This window comes from Hordeum vulgare, chromosome 2H, assembly GCF_904849725.1.
Source record: "Hordeum vulgare subsp. vulgare chromosome 2H, MorexV3_pseudomolecules_assembly, whole genome shotgun sequence".
Classification (NCBI taxonomy): Eukaryota; Viridiplantae; Streptophyta; class Magnoliopsida; order Poales; family Poaceae; genus Hordeum; species Hordeum vulgare.
Genome location: NC_058519.1, coordinates 632,698,423 through 632,718,111, shown reverse-complemented (window position 1 = coordinate 632,718,111; position 19,689 = coordinate 632,698,423). Strand labels below are relative to the sequence as shown.

Below are 19,689 nucleotides of genomic sequence, written 5' to 3'. Positions count from 1 at the left end.
ACCTAGTCCTATGTGGCAGTCCTACGTGGCAAAATTATGACGAAATCAAAACATCATGGTTGAAATCAGCCCAACCCATTTCAATTGATCACATGGGCTGATTTTATTTTTTTGGGCTTTTTCTTATTGGGCTTCTTTTTGGGCCTTAGCCCATTTTAGCCACTTTTAGTTTTATTTTTCGAATATTGGTTTGTGGCCTTTTACTTTCTATTGATTTTCTATTTTGGCCACTTTATTTTTGTACTGATCCCACATGTCATGCTGATCTCAAAATTAGTCCCACACATTAGAAATTTCACATTTTGTCAAATAAATATCATAACTTGGTCCCCTTGTCAAGTTGCCATTTCATAGGTATTCATATCACATTCAAAATCAATATTTCAAACAGTTTAGGAAGCAAATGAAATTCGTCCAAACCAACATTAAATTTGTCTATTACAATCTTTACACTACACCACAACCCAGATATGCCTACTACTGCCTAATATTACAACACATTTGCTAATCTTTGTTGACACGCTTCATAGCTTCACACTTGGCTTCGTACTTCACCTGTGCAAAAAATAAGAATAAGGTGTACACAACATCAAACATTAGAGAATGATGGATCCAATAGCTTGTAAGCAAGAATTGGCAACAAATTCCATTTACATAAATAGTATGACTAACACTCACCACTATGTGTACATGGAGTTTCTAAAATTTTCTCACTAGCTACGATTTTTTGTTATATAATATAGTGACATGTGCAACTCTAACTAAATAAAAAAAGCATCACCAAGATGCTTGCCAGCCCATGCTGAAAATGAGTGTCGTTTCCAGAATTATTTCCTGGTTAGAATACAGAAAATGAGTTATTCTGCTTGTGACGCTAATACAGTGGAGCACATAAGTATGTTCTCCAAAACTCGGCAGAAAAATAAATCAAATACTACTTGAAAACGATTGCGAGAAACTATCATATGCAAGTTAAGAAAGAAATCATCCAGTAGGTCCATATATTAGTTAGGAACAACATAAGAAATTAATCCACACAGTTGCATGCAGCAGATAGTTTATCCTCTGATAAACTATGCAATTAATATGAGCACATAGTCACATTTACTATTTTCCATGCAAAAGCAAACAAATCTCCTGAACTTGGAATAAGCTAACTTATCACGAAATTGAGGCTTAACCAAGTGTCATAATTTGGCTGCTCAGGTTTATGTTTTCGGAGAAGTAAAAATCTGCTCCTAAATGAACGATGCCAGCCCTATGGCGGGTCAAAAAATAAGGCGTGTGATCAGTTTACTTCATAATTAAGCACACAATTCGACATGGCATCAAGCAGACGATATAGAAGATTTGTATCTGATCTCCATCAGTACAGCTACACTATCAGCATGCATTACTCCCTTCAAAAAAACCTGAACATCATTATTTACAATCACAGAGATGAATGCATATCACAAGAGAAATAGTACGGTAATTTGGTTGGTACCTTGAAGGTGGCCCTTCTCGTGACATGCTTATCCAGCGCGTGGGACCTGGGAGAACCTACCGTCCTTGTAGTCCTTCTTCCTATTGAAGAACTAGTCCGGCACCTTGAACTGGCGTGGGTTGGCCACCACCGTCATCAGCCGTTCCATCTCCTCCGAGGAAAGCTCTCCGGCCCTGAAACCCCACGTGACACAACACACGAAGAGGAGACTGCCAAAATATTATAACTGACTAAGAACTAAACGATCTGTTTGAGAATTAGGTGTGACTGTCTATTCCTATTGCTAAAATTAAGCCATTCATAAAATACAAGCATAACTGCAAATGAGATTCCAAACTCTTGTTATGCAATACACCCCAAAAATTTCACAACTGTTTAAATCGGACATGTCGCTGCATTAGCCATGATACTAAATCGTGCAAACGCTGATCATAACTGTTTAATCCCAGTGCTACGTTCTAAAATAGACGGGGACAGCAGCCACATGAACGATGTTGGATTTCACAACACTGACTGAATTCCAAACCTAGACACGGCTAGAGCTCACAAACAATGTCACAGAGATTTAATAGCAAGCAGAATGGAACAGATTGTGGAGGCTACATATATTACATGGTGTTAAAATGCACAAGCATAATAGCATCTGTCCAGCCGGTAAACAGTACTGATCTGAACTGAATTCGAGATATGTAACGTCTACCATTTTCTTCTATCCGTTTCAAAATGGCATTCTTTCCTATCTCCTCGTTTGTTCCGTTCAAGGCCGACAAAGAAAATACACGAATGGTAGGAATATCATCGCCAGGGAACTTGTAGAAACTGAGGAGCTCTGCAGAAAAAAGGGAGATGGCAAATTTCCTCACAACAGGAACATGATCAAACAACCAAAAACAATATGGACAACTCAAAAATGGTAGCATACCACGAAGCTCCATCTCCACAAGTTCCAGTAACTCTTCATCCTCAACAGCATCAACTTTGTTCAAGAAACAAACAAGTGATGGTACACCGACCTAAAAAAGAGGGGGAAATGTCCATATGCTCAAAACTGCAAAGTGAACATGCTAAAGAGACAAACTGCTGGCAGAGAATAGTGAGAATTTGGAACCTGCCGAGCTAGAAGAATATGCTTCTTTGTTTGTGGCATGGGGCCATCAGGAGCTGACACGACAAGAATACCACCATCCATTTGAGCAGCACCGGTGATCATGTTCTAAGTAATCCACAGCAAATTAAAAGAACACAAACATCAGAGAAGTGTGTGATAGGCAGTTAAGGAATGTGAAGGCTCTAGAATGCATGTGCGCGCTAGACATGGTAAGTTGCTATTCTGATATGTAGGATTGTACTGGAAGTTCATCATGTAGGTCAGTCACCCAGATCCTGAATTCAGCATCCAGGGCATTCCATAACTCTTTACAAAATAGTTTCACTAGATCCCTCAACCCATGGCAGTTACCTTGACGTAATCGGCGTGTCCCGGACAGTCCACGTGAGCATAGTGCCTCTTAGCGGTCTCATACTCAACATGAGCCTGCACAAAACAACAGAAAAAGTAGCCCATAGAATCAGCACATGAACTGCAAATGGAGATGAACACAGAACAATAGTATGGCCCAAAATGTGAGCAGCAAGCGCCAAGACCAGACCGTAGATATGGTGATTCCTCTGGCCTTCTCCTCTGGGGCCTTGTCGATCTCGTCGAACGCCACCGCCTTGGCGCTCCCGGCCTCCGATAGCACCTGGGAAAAAGACTCACTCGTTCAGAATTCAGATCACATCTACAGACGGCAAGCCATTCAAATTCGCACCAGCTCGAGGCAAGAGCGGACCTGATCTGACTTTGGTGATGGCGGCGGTGAGTGTGGTCTTGCCGTGGTGATGTGGCCCATGGTGCCGACGTTGACGTGGGGCTTCCTGCGACACAGATTCAATCAAACTCCGAACAACGGAAGGGGGAGGGGGCGGGGGAAGAGTGGACCTGAGGGGAGGGGGCACTCGCGTGCGGGTGAAGGTGGCCATGGACCTCGCCCAGAGGCCCTTGACCAACGGTGATGGGGGTGGCGGCTGGGGCCCCGCGGCCGCGGCGATGTCGGGGAGCGCGATGGGGCCGGAGATCACAGCGGCGCGGAGGGCCGGGTAGGCTTTAGGAGGAGGAGAGCGGAGGAGGGAGGGGAGGTCGCGGCGGCGGGGTGAGGTGAGCGAGGGGAGGGAGGGCCGGCGCGGTCGGCGGTGGCGCTGTGCGTGAGGGGAGGCAACGTGGGAGAGAGAGCTTTCCCCTCGTGGATGGGGTGGCGGCTTGGGGTGGACTGGGAGTGAAGCTGTGGGTGGATTTAGGGTTAGATGGGGGTTAAATACCCCCCGGTTAGGTGGGCTGGCTGGGGCCGGCCTAGTTTGGGCCAAGGGGGGGGTTTCTTTTCCATTTTTATTATTTGTTTGTGTTTTTATTTCATTATTTAACAGATTTTTTTATTTTAGCGGAATAAAACCCCTTAAAATCAACAATTTCTAAAGTAAAATTCTCCTAGGTAATATCCGACACACCCGAATATTTTTATTTTGACATTCAAAAACTTTTGTCCGCCTGACTTTAATTTTAAATTTTAACATGGTTGGAAACATCTACGATTTAAAATATCAGTTTCTAAGTGCTAAAAATAAGTAGATTTTGTGAATCAGCTATAAAAAATATTGTGCAAAAGGGCATCACTGAAATATTCACTCAACTTAGACCACATTTTATGTATGATCACCGAGTTTTATGCATTTCCGACCTTTCTAGCTATTTTTGATCATTTACACATAGACATAGTTTGACTTTTTAAAAAACTAATACACCTTATATTTTAGAATGGAGGGAGTAGTTTCTAAGTGCTAAAAATAAGTAGATTTTGTGAATAAGCTATAAAAAATATTGTGCAAAAGGGCATCACTGAAATATTCACTCAACTTAGACCACATTTTATGTATGATCACCGAGTTGTATGCATTCCTATCTAGTACTTCCTTCACAAAGCTGTTAGCTGAACACAAACTTTGGAAATTTGCTGAGAAAGATTTACTAGGCAAATCGTTATGAAAGTTTTTATGAGGCAATGATTTGGATAGGAAAGAGTGCCCAAGAAAAATGAGGGTAATCAAAGAAATAGAAATAGCACTTCCTTCAGAAAGTGCTATGCTGAACAGAATAGGAAAATGAATATTGCTGAATTATTTTTGAAGTATGGAAGGAAAGGTTTTCACATATTTGAGGAATATATGATCCAAAGTATTTATGAGAATACTTCGAGAATTTTTGAAATGACAGAATAGTAGGTTGCTTCACAAATTAGGATGAGGTGTGATAGAATGGACCCACGAGTGACATGTCAACATAGTTAGAACATGTTATGATATTTTTATAATCGTCGTAAAAGTTATGACGATCTCATCTTATGCGGTTACGACATTTTTGACTCACATCGTCGTAATTTGTATGTAGATTTGATCCCCTCAAATGACTTACGACAATCTCGGATGTAATCGTCATAGATTTATGACGAATTCATCAACGACATTTTAAAAAACATCATGTATGAGCATATTTCTTGTAGTGGTATCTCTAGCAGCATCAAGCATAGTATCAAGCATAGTATCATCAAGCATAGCATCTCTAGCAGTATCACAAGCATCATCAAGCACAGGCGACGTATCAAGATTTCTAGCAGGAGGTGAAGTCGCAAACTTACTCATAACTGAAGGTGAATCAAGTGCAGAGCTAGATTGCAATTCTTACCTCGCCTCGTAGTTGAGGGCAAGACTTTGGTCTTCAGATCCTTCAGATTCTTCATAGTGATCAGCAGATATAAATACCAAGTGACTCAGAGAATATAGCAATACCTCCCCGGCAACGGCGCCAGAAAAATGCTGACGTCAGCTGTGCTTCCCTGGCAATGGCTCCAGAAAAGTGCTGATCTTGCAATCTCTAGTGTTAGCTAGACGAATGCTTATGACAACGAACCTTCTCCTGCAACGGCACCAGAAGAATGCTGATAGCACTCCCCGGCAATGAGACTGGAAGAATGTTGTTGATGGCCCACCAGCGCGTGGGTTCACAGCAGTTTTCGAGGGTAGACTATTCGACCCAAATTTGTAGGTAAGCTAGTCAGGAGGTGAGAGTATACTCTCAAGTATTAGCAGCTGAATTTTTCAGATTCAACCACACCTGAAAGATTAGTATCTGCAAGCACAATAGTAACAACAAAGTAACGGGTAACGGAAGTGGCAAGGAACATCAGTAGTGACAGCAGTAGCAAGTAGCAACAGTAGCAAGCAACAGTAGTAGCAACAGTAGAAGCAGTAGCAGCAGAGAAAAACAAGTAACAACAGTAGCAACAGTAACATCAACGGAGCAAGACAAGTAACAACAGCAGTAACTGTAGCAGCAGCAGTAGGACAAACTCGTAGGCAATGGGTCGCTGATTTGTTTGGATGATATTCATCATGCAACAGCTATAACACGGAGAGATATGTGGCTAGCTCCCGTTCATCAATGTGATGTAGGCATGCATTCCGTGTGTCGTCATACGTGATTGGGGAAAAGAACTTGCATGATATCTATTGTCCATCCCTCCCGTGGCAGCGGGGTCCAAAAGGAAACTACGGGATATTAAGGTTCTCCTTTTAATAAAGAACCGGACCAACGCATTAGCACTTGGTGAACACATGAACTCCTCAAACTATGATCATCATCGGGAGTGGTTCCAGTTATTGTCACTCCGGGGTTGCCGGATCATAACACATAGTAGGTAACTACAACTTGCAAGATCGGATCTAAAACACAAATATATTGGTGGCAACATAATAATTTCAGATCTGAAATCATGGCACTCGGGCCCTAGTGACAAGCATTAAGCATGGCAAAGTAGTAGCAAAATCAAATCTCAGAACATAGTGGATACTAGGGATCAATCCCCATCAAAACTAACTCGATTACATGATAGATCTCATCCTACTCATCACCGCCCAGCGAGCCTACGAATAGATTACTCACGAACGACGAAGAGTTTCATGGAATTGGAGAGGGAAGAAGGTTGATGATGACGATGGCGACGATTTCCCCTCTCCGGAGCCCAAGACAGACTCCAGATCTGCCCTCCAGATGAAGACAAGGAGGTGGCGGCGCCTCCGTATCGAAAATGCGACGAAAACTTCTCTTTTTATTTTTTCTGGGATGAAAGACAACTTATAGAGCTGGAGTTGGGGGCGGAAGGTGCCTGTGGGCCCCACAAGCCTGCCCACTGCCACCAGGGGGGTGGTGGCGGAGCAGGGGCTTGTGGCCCACTGGCCCACCCCCTGAGGTGGAACTTGGCGCACATATTTTTGATATTTTCCAAAACTGCTCCCCGTAAATTTTCAGGATGTTTGGAGAACTTTGATTTCTGCACAAAAATAACACCAAGGCAATTCTGCTGAAAACAGCGTTAGTCCAGGTTAGTTCCATTCAAATCATGCAAATTATAGTCCAAAACAAGGGCAAAAGAGTTTGGAAAAGTAGATACGATGGAGACGTATCAAGGCCCGAGTGCCATGATTTCATGCACAACCCCGGTATTGGCCAAGTAATTGTTTTTGACTCTTACTTTCTCAAACCTTTTATAACTGTCACGCAATACATGAGCGTAAGCCATGGATATAGCACTATAGGTGGAATAGAGTGTGATGGTGGTTGTGAGACAAAAAGGAGGAGATGGTCACATTGACTCGGCGTATCAAAGGGCTATGGAGATGCCCATTAATAGATATCAATGTGAATGAGTTGGGATTGCCATACAAGGGATGCACTAGAGCTATAAGTATGTGAAAGCTCAAAAGGAGAACTAGTGGGTGTGCATCCAACTTGCTTGCTCACGAAGACCTAGGGAAATTTGAGGAAGCCCATCATTGGAATATACAAGACAAGTTATATAATGAAGATTCCCACTAGCATATGGTAGTGACAAAGCAAGAAGCTCTCAATCATGAAGAACATGGTGCTATTATGAAGCACAAGTGTGGAAAAAGATAGTAGCATTGTCCCTTCTCTATTTTTCTCTCTTTTTTTTTATTTGGGCTCTTGGCCTCTCTTTTTTTCTTTTCTCCTTTTTATTTTATTTTTGGGCTCTTTGGCCTTTTTTTTTATTTTCTCCTTTTTTATTTATTTTTGGGCTCTTTGGCCTCTTTTTTTATTTCCTCACATGGGACAATGCTCTAGTAATGATGATCATCACACTTTTATTTACTCACAGCTCAGAGCTTAGAAATGACTCTATAGGAAATGCCTCCGGCGGTGTACCGGGATGTGCAATGATCTAGCTTGGCGTATGACGTGGAAACATCTCGCTAGCTATGTTACGATCATGCAATGGCAATATGAGAGTGACGACACAAGTCATGAGACGGAATGGCGGGAGTTGCATGGCAATATATCTCGGAATGGCTATGAAAATGCCATAGTAGGTAAGTATGGTGGCTGTTTTGAGGAAGGAATATGGTGGGTTTGTGTACCGGCGAGAGTTGCGCGGCACTAGAGAGGCTAGGAATGGTGGAAGGTGAAAGTGCATCTATACCATGGACTCACATTAGTCATGAAGAACTCACATACTTATTGTGAAAGTTTTTATTAGTAATCGAAACAAAGTGCTAAACGCATACTCCTAGGGGAAGGGTTGGTAGGTGTTAACCATCGCGCGATCCCGACCTCAACACAAAGGATGACTATCAATAGATCAATTATGCTCCGAATTCCTAACATAGCGGTTCACCATACGTGCATGCTACGGGAATCACTAACTTCAACACAAGTACTTCTTGATTCACAACACCCTACTAACATAGCTCTTAATATTACCAAATCCACGTCTCAAAACTAATTGAGAGGAATCAAGACTTCTCTTTCTACTCAATAATGCACATGAAGATGGAGGTTTTTGCATCCTCTTTGGGTACCTATCACCTTTGGGACTACTTTCATAGCATAAGCCAACTACCAAGTCACGCACCATCGTGCTCTAAAAGATAGAAGTGAAGCACATAGAGCAAAAGTATCTAGCTCGAAAGATATAAGTGAAGCACTATGAGCATTCTAGCAAAATCACGATGAGTGCATGTCTCTCTCCTCAAAAAGGTGTGCAGCAAGGATGATTGTGACACAACAAAAAGAAAAGACTCCTACGATACAAGACGCTCCAAGAAAAACACATATCATGTGGTGAATAAAAATATAGCTCCAAGTAATGTTACCGATGGATTGAAGACGAAAGAGGGGATGCCTTCCCGGGGCATCCCCAAGCTTAGGCTTTTTGGTGTCCTTGAATTTGGCTTGGGATTCCTTCGGCATCCCCAATCTTGAGCTCTTTCCACTCCTTATCTCATCGTCCATGAGAACATCACCCAAAACTTGAAAACTTCACAACACAAAACTTAAACAGAACTTCGTGATAACATTAGCACAAGAAAACAAACTACCACCTCTTTTGGTACTTTAGCAAACTTGAATTCTATCTATATTGGTGTTCGGATACTGTATTCTCACTTTTCCATGGCTAGTACCCCCTGATACTAACCATAGTTTCATCAAAACAAGCAACCAACTCAACAAAAACAGAATCTGTCAAAAATAGACCACTCTGTAGTAATCTGTATACTTCGTATACTTCCGGCACCTCAAAAAATCTGCAGAATTACGACTGCCTGGGAAAAAGGAATATCAAGCAGCAGCAAAAAGAATAAACTCAAAAGCTCTTTCTGAATGAAAATGAAAAATCATCTCGTGAGCGAAAAGTTTCTGTCTTTTTCCAGCAGGATCAAACAACCATTACCAAGACTAGTCATAAAGGTTTTGCTTTGCTCAAACACAAAAAGAAACACAAAAAACACAATGACAACAGAATTATGATGGTGTGGATGCAAAAAACCAGAAATAAAAAAGATAAATTCATTGGGTTGCCTCCCAACAAGCGCTATTGTTTAACGCCCTTAGCTAGGCATAAAAGCGATAGAATCACGTATCGTCATCTTTGGTGCTCAAACCATAAGCGGCGTGATCACTTATCATCTTAAGGTTTTCAGCTTTCTTGCTAGATGATTCACCACTATTTTTGGGAAGAAAAACATACTTGGTGACCTTGTTGTGGGCAAAATTTGGAGTATTCTGCACAGTGGCAAAAGCGGAACCCAAATTGGTTATAACATCCTCTAGTTTGCCAATCCTAGCAGAATCATGACCTAGTTTTTCGTTAACTGTGGGTTCCTTCTCCTTTAAATTTTTCAAAACCATTCCCACCTTGGATCCGTACTGAGTTATTTGATTGTGGATCATTTTATCCAAATTCTCGATGAGTTCAATCGTAGCAACTTTATTTTCAATGACGTCTAGCCTACGCATCACATGTTCTAGAGTTAAGGTAGTTCCATTAACCATGAGTGGGGGTGAGCCTACCAAATTTATTACAGCTCCGTAAGAATCAATGGTATGGCTACCCAAGAAATTTCCACCTACGATGGTGTCAAGAATATACCTATTCCAAGGAGAAACACCCACATAAAAACTGCGAAGCAGGACGGTACTGGATTGCTTATGAGTAGATCTACTCTGAGCATTGCAAATCCTATACCAACCGTCCTTTAAGTTTTCTTCCTCAATTTGTTTGAAATTGAGAACTTCGCTCTCGGGAGTATCGTTCGAAGTGGTGGATCTAGCCATGAGGACAGGTAGACTATCCCACACAGACGAACAGAAAGCAAGCGAGAAAAATGGCAAACGAAAAGGCAAACGGAAAAGGCAAACGAAAAAGGCAAATTGGTGAAGTGGGGGAGAGGAAAACGACAGGCAACTGGCAAACAAAGTAAATGCAAGAGATGAGTTTGCGACACCTACTTGGATGAGTTCTTGACTTGATCTTCCTCCTTGGCAATGGCGCCAAAAATTCTTATGCTACGGCAACAAAAGTCCTTTCCCGCCAATGGAGCCAGAAATTCTTCTTGCTACTTCTCAAACAACAGCGCCAGAAATTGACACGTTGACGGAGACTTGCTTGTGTTGGTTTTTCCCTTGAAGAGGAAAGGGTGATGTAGCAAAGGAGTAGTAAGTATTTCCCTCAGTTTGAGAACCAAGGTATCGATCCAGTAGGATAGTCTCGTCAAGTCGAGAGTACCTGCGCAAACACAAACGAGCTTGCACCCAATGCTTCAAAGGTGTTGTCAATCCCTTCAAGATTGTTTGCAAAGTGAGATCTGAAGGCGGAAACTACAACAAAGTAAAATGTGTAAGGCTGAAAATATGGTGTGGAGTAGACCCGTGGGCCATAGTGTTCACTAGAGGCTTCTCTCAAAATAGCAAATATCACGGTGGGTGAACAAATTACTATCGAGCAATTGATAGAACCGCGCAAAGTCATGACGATATCTAAGGCAATGATCATACATGTAGGCATCACGTCCGAGAGAAGTAGACCGATACTTTCTGCATCTACTACTATTACTCCAGACATCAACCACTATCCAGCATGCATCTAGTGTATTGAGTTCATGATGAATAGAGTAACGCCTTAAGCAAGATGACATGATGTAGAGGGATAAACTCAAACCAATGATGAACACCCCATCTTTTTACCCTTGATGACAACGACACGATGCGTGCCTGGCTACCCCTTCTGTCACTGGGTGAGGTCACCACACGGTATGAACCCAAAACCAAGCACTTCTCCCATTGCAAGAATAATAGATCTAGTTGGCCAATCAAAACCCACAACTCGAAGAGAATTACAAGGATATGAAATCATGCATAAGAGAGATCAGGAGAAACTCAAATAAGATTCATAGATAATCTGATCATAAATCCACAATTCATCGAATCTCGACAAACACACCGCAAAAGAAGATTACATCGGATAGATCTCCATGAAGATCATGGATAACTTTGTATTGAAGATCCAAGAGAGAGAAGAAGCCATCTAGTTACTAGCTATGGACCCGTAGGTCTATGGTGAACTACTCACGCATCATCGGAGAGGTCATGGTGTTGACGAAGAAGTCCTCCGTATCCGAATTCCCCCTCCGGCAGGGCACCAGAACGTGCCCCAGATGGGATCTTGCGGAGATAGAAGCTTGCGGCGGCGGAAAAGTACTTTCGATGATCTCCTGATTTTTTGTGGATTATTTGGGGATATATACGCGCAAAACCTAGGGAAAAGGAGGTCCATGGGGCCCACAAGCCTGTGGGCCACGGCCTCCCCCCTGGCCGCGGTGAGGGGGCTTGTGGGGCCCCTGGGGACCCTTGCCTTGGCTCTCAAGTCTCTCGATCTTCTTCTGTTACGGAAAAAATCTTTTCGAGGATTTTATTCCGTTTGAACTCCGTTTCGAAATCTCCTCTAAAAGGGGTCAAAAACATGGAAAAAACAAGAACTGGCACTTGTCACTGAGTTAATAAGTTAGTCCCAAAAAGTATATAAAAGGCATGCAGAACATCCAAAGTTTGATAAGATAATAGCATGAAACCATCAAAACTTATAGATACGTTGGAGACGTATCAATGACCGTCTTTGCTCTCTAGCTGGTCGCTTCCCAACCTATTTTCTAGCCTTCACATGTACTAAATAGGAATAGTGCTTGTGCATCAAAATCGTTGAAACAAATTTATTCGAGATGAGTCCACTATATCTACCTATATGCAGTATTACCCTTCCGTTCCAAGTAAATTTTCACGTGCCACCTCTAATATTTCAAATGAGCTTCTGTTTTGTGTGCCTGGACCACTCATGGAGAGACAGGGGCGGTAAGTATCTTCCATGCTAAGCGGGTTATTCTCATGATGAGTGTTTATTCACTCGTCCTTGCACAAGAGAGGCTGGTAAAACGGGACTCCCAATCCTGAAATCATAAATCGCTAATAATTAAACAACACCCCTGATTGTTGTTGGTATGGATGAGACCCGTGGATTCGGCTAGCCGTGGAGTGTGTTTGCTTGTGTAGGGGGAGTAAACATTTACTTTTACCGCTGGGGAACCACCATTAATTCGTTTAGCATGGAAGATACCGATAACTCTTGGTCGTAGCGTTGACAGGAAGGGTGTACCTCCCAAAATAATATATCTATGATTTTCGCACTGAGATCTAGCACCGTTGAAAATTCTTGCTTCCCTCTCTGAAAGGATGTTCTATTTACTTTCATGTTATTTTATTTTTTACTTTGAGTCATCACCTTCTCAAATAAGTACCAGACCTGAGAGCACTGATGTCATCCTCATGCTTTGTGTCTAGTTAAACATTGTTTACAGCATGAATGGATCTCCTCTATCATGAATTACAATATCTAGTTGCTGCTTGAACTTTGGAGGTGCTCTACATTTTTGTTTTGCGGTTACAAAAAGGGCTAGCGAGATACCATTATTGTCATATTATATCATGATTGTTTTGACAAAGTGTTGGCGTTTGAGTTATCTTATTATTGCTTGGTAGTTGATTATGCCATTGATACGAGCTAATATAGTTTCTAAGGGTTATTGTCGATATGATTAGTCATGATTTATGCTGAAAACCGGGGTGCTCTATAAGCTTGTATATGTAAACAAGAACAACAGAGTTCATAAAAGTTTTTCTTTTTCACTTTCAGTTTGTCAACTGAATTGCTTGAGGGCAAGCAATGGGTTAAGTTTGGGGGAGTTGACAAGTCTCTATCTATATACTTTTCCTAAAGTTTTGCTCTTGTTTTGGACTCTAACTTGCATGATTTTAATGAAACAAACCCGGACTGACAATGTTTTCCACAGAACTACCATGGTGTTGTTTTTGTGCGGAAATAAATGTTCTTGGAATTGAACAAAACTTTCTGGAGATTTTTTATGGAATAAAAGAAAAATACTGGAACCAAGACCCATTGGAGGGGATGCCTGAGGCGCCCACTAGGCGCCAGGGCGTGCCACCCCATCCTAGCACGGCCCGGTGGGTAGTGGGGCCCTCGGGACTTGGCTGACCCTAATTCTAGCACTATAAAATCTTATTTTTGCAGAAAAAAATAAGAGAGGAAGTTTCATCATGTTTCACGATACGGAGCCGTCGCCAGCTCATCCTCTTCATTGGATGACCATATCTCGAGTCCGTTTAGGGCTCCGGAGAGGGGAATCTTTGGTCTTCATCACCACCAACACTCCTTCATTGCCAATTCCATGTTGCTCCCCACCGGGAGTGAGTAAATCCTTTGTAGGCTTGCTGGTCGATGAGGAGTTGGATGAGATTCGTCATGTAATCGAGTTAGTTTTGTTAGGGCTTGATCCCTAGTATCCACTATGTTCGGGGAATGATGTTGCAATGACTTTGCCATACTTAATGCATCTCACCACGGTCTGGGTGCCATGATTTCTGATCTGAACCGTTTATGTTTTCACCATTATATCTATGTTCTTGATCCGATCTTGCAAGTTATATGCACCTACTACGTGTTAGGATCCGCATACCCCAAAGTGACAATAATTAGGATTCTTTTCGGTTATTACCTTAGTATGAGGAGTTCATGTACTCACTATGTTTTAATGCTTTGTTCCGTTTCTCTATTAAAAGGAGACCTTAATATCCCATAGTTTCCTGATGGACCCCACTGCCACGGGAGGGTAGGACAAAAGATGCCATGGAAGTTCTTTTCCATAAGCACGTATGACTATTTACATAATACATGCCTACAATATATCGATGAACAGGAGCTAGTTCTGTGTCACCCTTTGTTATGAAAGATTCACAATGAATATCATCCAACAATATTACCGATCAAATGCCTACCAGTTTTCCACATATTATTCTTACTAAGTTACAACTGTTGCTACTGCTGATACAACTCATATGAAACTCCTATCACTGTTATCACTATTGTTTTTACTGTTACCATTGCTATCAAAACTATCATATTACTGTGCTACTGACCACTATGCCGCAGATACTAAATCTCCAAGTGTAGTTGAATTGACAACTTAGCTGCTAATACGTGCAAATACTCTTTGGCTCCCCTTGTGTCGATTCTATAAATTTGCGGTGAATACGCTACCCTCGAAAACTATTGCGATGCCATATACTTGTGGGTTATCAAGAACATTTTTTGGCGCCTTTGTCGGGGAGCATAGCTATATTTGCTGAGTCACTCGGGATATCTATTTACTAATCACTATGAAGAATCTGAAACATACAAGAACCAAGATCGTCCCTTCTAAGACGAGGGGAAGTAAGGAACTGTTATCTAGATGTGCACTTGATTCACCTTTTGTTTTGAATAGACTTGCAACACCGCCACCACATGCTATTAATCCTGATATGTCGCAAGTTATTGCTGATGCTACATCTACTATGAATGATGCTAACGATGATGCTAGTACCTTACTTAATGATACTGTGACACTAGGTGAATTTCTTGATGAACAACTTGCTAGAGCTAAAGAAATTGAGCATGCTGAAACTGATGAGGTCTTTGAAATTGAAAATATTGAAACACCTTTTAGACATGACTATTTTAGAATTGAAATGTGTGAAGTACGTGAAGGTTATGTTATGGATGAAGAAATAGTTAGAGACTTTCTTGATTGTGGGGATAGAGAAGATCTTAAGAAACTATTTTGCAAGTTGAAAGAAAAATCGATGAATGCTAGAATGAAATTTGATCCCAAGTTTGCTACTTCACCTATCTTTGTTACCAATAAGGATTATGAATTCTGTGTCGACCGAGAGATAATTACTTTGGTTGAATATGATCCTTTTCATGGCTATGAGAATGAAACTCTTGTGGCACATCTCACTAAGTTAAATGAGATAGCCACCCTATTTGCTCATGATGAGAAAAATCTCTTCTACTATATTCTCAAATTATTTCCGTTCTCATTAAAGTGTTATGCTAAGATTTAGTACAATACTCTTCCTCCTCGTTGTGTGCATAGTCCCCAGGATATAATTTTTTTACTTCTCTGAAAAATGTTTTCCTCTTCATAAGAAACAAGCGGCCTTAGAGGAAATATTAAACTTTGTGCAAATTGAATAAGAGAATCTTCCACAACCTAATTAAATACTTAATGCTTTGCCTGATCATCCTCTTAATAAAAATAAAATACTTGATATATTTTATAATGGACTAATCGATGCATCTAGGGGCCACCTAGATAGTTGTGATGGTTGTGTTTTCAGGGAACGAACTATCGAACAAGTTGAGGAATTATTGACTAATATATTGAAGAATCATGATGAATTGACACTTCCTGAACCACCGCCTAAATCTACTCCAAATAAGAAGGGTGTCTTATTCCTTAGTCCTAAAACTATGCAAGAGGCAAATAAATGTATGAAGGAATATGCATTAAAGCTGAAGATGTCAAGAATTTGCCACCTGTCGGAGAAATACATGGTCTCCACAAACCACCACAGGTGGTGGAGGTAAATTCTCTTTTAAAGTTTGTTGAAGGTGACATCCATTACAATAAACATCCTAGTCAATGATTATATGCGTCTGATAATTTTATTAGAAAGCAAGTTAATTTCAATTCCTATGTTATGAAACAATTGAAACATAACTATCATAGGATTGCTCGCTTAAGTGACTTGTTATTTAGAATCACCAATGATGTAAAAGGTGTAGGAAAAGATGCTTCTATGATTCAAACCCGATTAGAACAATTTGCTAAATCTCAAAGTGGGCTACTTCATGAAATTGATAATAATATGAATGATCATCCTGTTAGAGTAATGACTAGAGCAGGAAGAATGAGTCAAGATCCACTATATCCAGAGGTGTTGGAAATATGCCCTAGAGGCAATAATTAATTGGTTATTATTACATCTCCTTATTTATGATAATCGTTTATTATCCATGCTAGAATTGTTTTGATTGAAAACTCAAATACATGTGTGAATACATAGACTACACACTGTCCCTAGTGTGCCTCTGAAGGACTAGATCGTTGATCAAAGATGGTCAAGGTTTCCTGGCCATAGACATGAGATGTCGTTTGATAATGGGATAACACCATTAGGAGAATGATGCGATGGACAAGACCCAAACTATGAATGTAGCATATGATCATGTGAGTTTATTGCTACTGTTTTCTACATGTCAAAGTATATGTTCCTATGACCATGAGATCATGCAACTACCAGACACCGTAGGAATACCTTGTGTGTATCAAACATTACAACGTAACTGGGTGACTATAAAGGTGCTCTACAGGTATCTCCGAAGGTGTCTGTTGGGTTGGCATGGATCAAGACTGTGATTTGTCACTCCATGTGACGGAGAGGTATCTCGGGGCCCACTCAGTAATGCAACATCACAACAAGCCTTGCAAGCAATATGACTGAAGAGTTGGTCACGTGATTATGTATTACGGAACAAGTAAAGAGACTTACCAGTAACGAGATTTAACTAGGTATAGAGATAACGACGATCGAATCTCGGGCAAGTAACATACCGATGGACAAAGGGAATAGTATACGGGATTAAGTGAATCCTTGGCATAGAGGTTCGACCGATAATGATCTTCATTGAATATGTAGGATCCAATATGGGCATCCAGGTTCCGCTATTTGTTATTAACCGGAGAGTGTCTCGGTCATGTCTACATAGTTTTCGAACCCACAGGGTGTGCACACTTAAGGTTCAGTGACGTTTCAGTATAGTTGAGTTATGTATGTTGGTGACCGAAAGTTGTTCATAGTCCGGGATGAGATCCTGGACGTCATGAGGAGTTCCGGAATGGTTCGGAGACAAATATTGATATATAGGAAGTGGGTATTTGGACTCCAGAATGGTTTCGGGCATTTCCGGTAGTGTACCGGGAATGACGAATGGGTTCTCGGGCGCCATCGGGAGAAGTCCACCCGCCCGAGGGGCCACATGGGCCTAAGAGGTGGTGCACTAACCCTTAGTGGGCTAGGCAGCCAGCCCCTAAAGGCCCTTGCGCCAAAGGAGGTGGTAGGAAGCCAAGTGTGACATCCTTGACTTTTGCTACAGTGATGATTGTAATTAAGCGATAGTGATCCCACGCTAATGATTCCACGTCATCGTGGATTATATCAATGCTGTCATGTTGGTTGAAACCGAATCTAAATTCGAAACCTAGAGATTAAGTCAAACGTGAAAAGATTCGGTTGTTGAAATGATAATGCCAGGGGAGTTATAAAGTTTACCTAGCGAAGTATGAAAATGAATCAGGAACTTTTGGAAATATTGGTGAGCCCAATATATTTAGTAGTGGAGCCTTAAATAAAATAGAGTAAAGAAATATAGTAAATATAAAATAAATAAATAAAAGAAAGAAGTAAAAGTATATATAATGAATTATAAAAGATAGTACATAAAATTAGGTATTAAAAAGAATTAAAAATAATAGAAAAAGAAAAACAAAACAAAAAAAGAGGAAAGAGAACCGATCCCCCCTGGCCCAACTAGGCTTGGTGGCCCAGCCGGCCAGGCCACGGTCACTCGCGGGGGGAACCCTAGCGAACCTCCGGTCCCCCACCCCCCCCCCCCCCCCGCTTCACAGCGCCGCCGCCAGGGGGCTCTCGCCCCGTCTCCCGCACCAGCCCTCGTGGGGGGGGGGGGGCTCCGACCGATCTCTCCTATTCTCTCGGTCAGGAGATCCCCAGCGCCCCCTCCCCACGTGTCCCCAACCGCTCGCCCGGGACCCGTCATCCCACCGACACCCCCACGCTCTCTCCCGTCCACGCACCCCCCCACCGACAGATCCCCCCCGGGCGCTCCTCCCACCTCTCGTTTTTCCCTCTCGGTACTCCACCACTAGCTCCCAGATCCTCCCGCATCGAGCCCTTCCCCATCCCCCGGATCCTCCCGCCGGCCTCCCCGAGGAGCCCCGCCGACCAAGCCCCATCCCGGCCCATCGGCCCCAACCCCCCGTCGGCCCTTCCTCCCGCTCGGTCCAGGAGGGACCGGGCAGGGAGACCCCTCCTCCTCGTCACGCCGGTTGATCACCTCCAAGAGGTCTCTCCGGCGACCATCCTCACCGGCATCACCACCACCGCGCCACCACCGTCACCGTCTCGTCTTCCTCCTCGTCGCCACCTCCGCCTCACGAGAACTCCGGCTTCACCGGGCCCTCTCGTCAACGTCGGTGAGCCCCTCCTCGGGCTCCTCCCACCATCGTCTTCCTTGTGCCGTCCCGGTTCCGATCTGGCAGACGGATCTCCCATCCGACGCCGTTAGGTTCGCGTAGGTGTTGATCGAGATGCTTCCTTTCTCTGTTGCAAGAGAGTTTTTGTTGTTAGTTGTTAGCAGAGAGAGTTGGGAGATGAGTTGAGAAAAAGAAATAAAATTAATTAATGTATTGCGTATGTATTTTGTATGTATGAGATGCAAGTATGTATGTATGTATTTCGATATATGGCAGTATACGTTATTTGTTTGTATATGTATGTGTGAGTAAGAATTTGTATTTGGCCTAAAGCCACTTACCGGTGGGGCCAACGCACCCTGCTGTCTATGACAGGGAGGCCCCACAACCTCCTTTAAAGAAATATGAAAATTAAAAATATAAAAATAAAAATAATGTTTTTATTAAAAAAATAAATAGATATATTAATTAATTAATTAATTGGATAATTAGAATAATTAGAGTATGACACGTGGGTCCCCCACTAAATTAATCTGATTAATTAATATTTAATCTTAATTCAAACTTGTGCCTATGACGTTCGGGACCCACTGGTCAGTTGACCAGTCTACTGTTGATGTCAGCATGACATCATGCTGATGTCAATATAGCATTTTATTATATTATTTAAATCTGTTTTTAATTCCTAATTTTTGAATAAAACTTTAAAAAATAATATAAAATAATCCGTAAGTCAGATCAAAATATTTTCAACATGAAAGTTGATCAGCACAACGAGACGAACCCGGTTACACAATCCATACGTCTGTCACGCGTCCCAAGCATAGCAAACATGGAACATTTCCATCGTTTTCAGTCTGACCGGTAGTAGCCCCAGACCTGGAAAATATCGTCAGATATTCTTCCGACCCGTCTATGGCGGATGTTGGTGCGTTAGCTCATGTCTAGCCTGCATCTTGCCATGTCATGCATTCTGTTGCACCGTTGCTATTATTTATTGTTTCTTCCCCCTCTTCTTACCGGTAGACCCCGAGACTGACGCTGCTGCCGGGTACATCTACGACCCTGCCAATCAGTCCTTTGCCGCAGAG

The 19,689-nt window shown here is 42.2% G+C and overlaps 1 pseudogene; it reads right to left on the bottom strand.

Moving 5' to 3' along the window:
• Positions 1-1,328: 1,328 nt before the first annotated feature.
• LOC123428855 lies at positions 1,329-18,368 on the bottom strand (annotated as a pseudogene).
• Between the last annotated feature and the right edge of the window lie 1,321 nt (positions 18,369-19,689).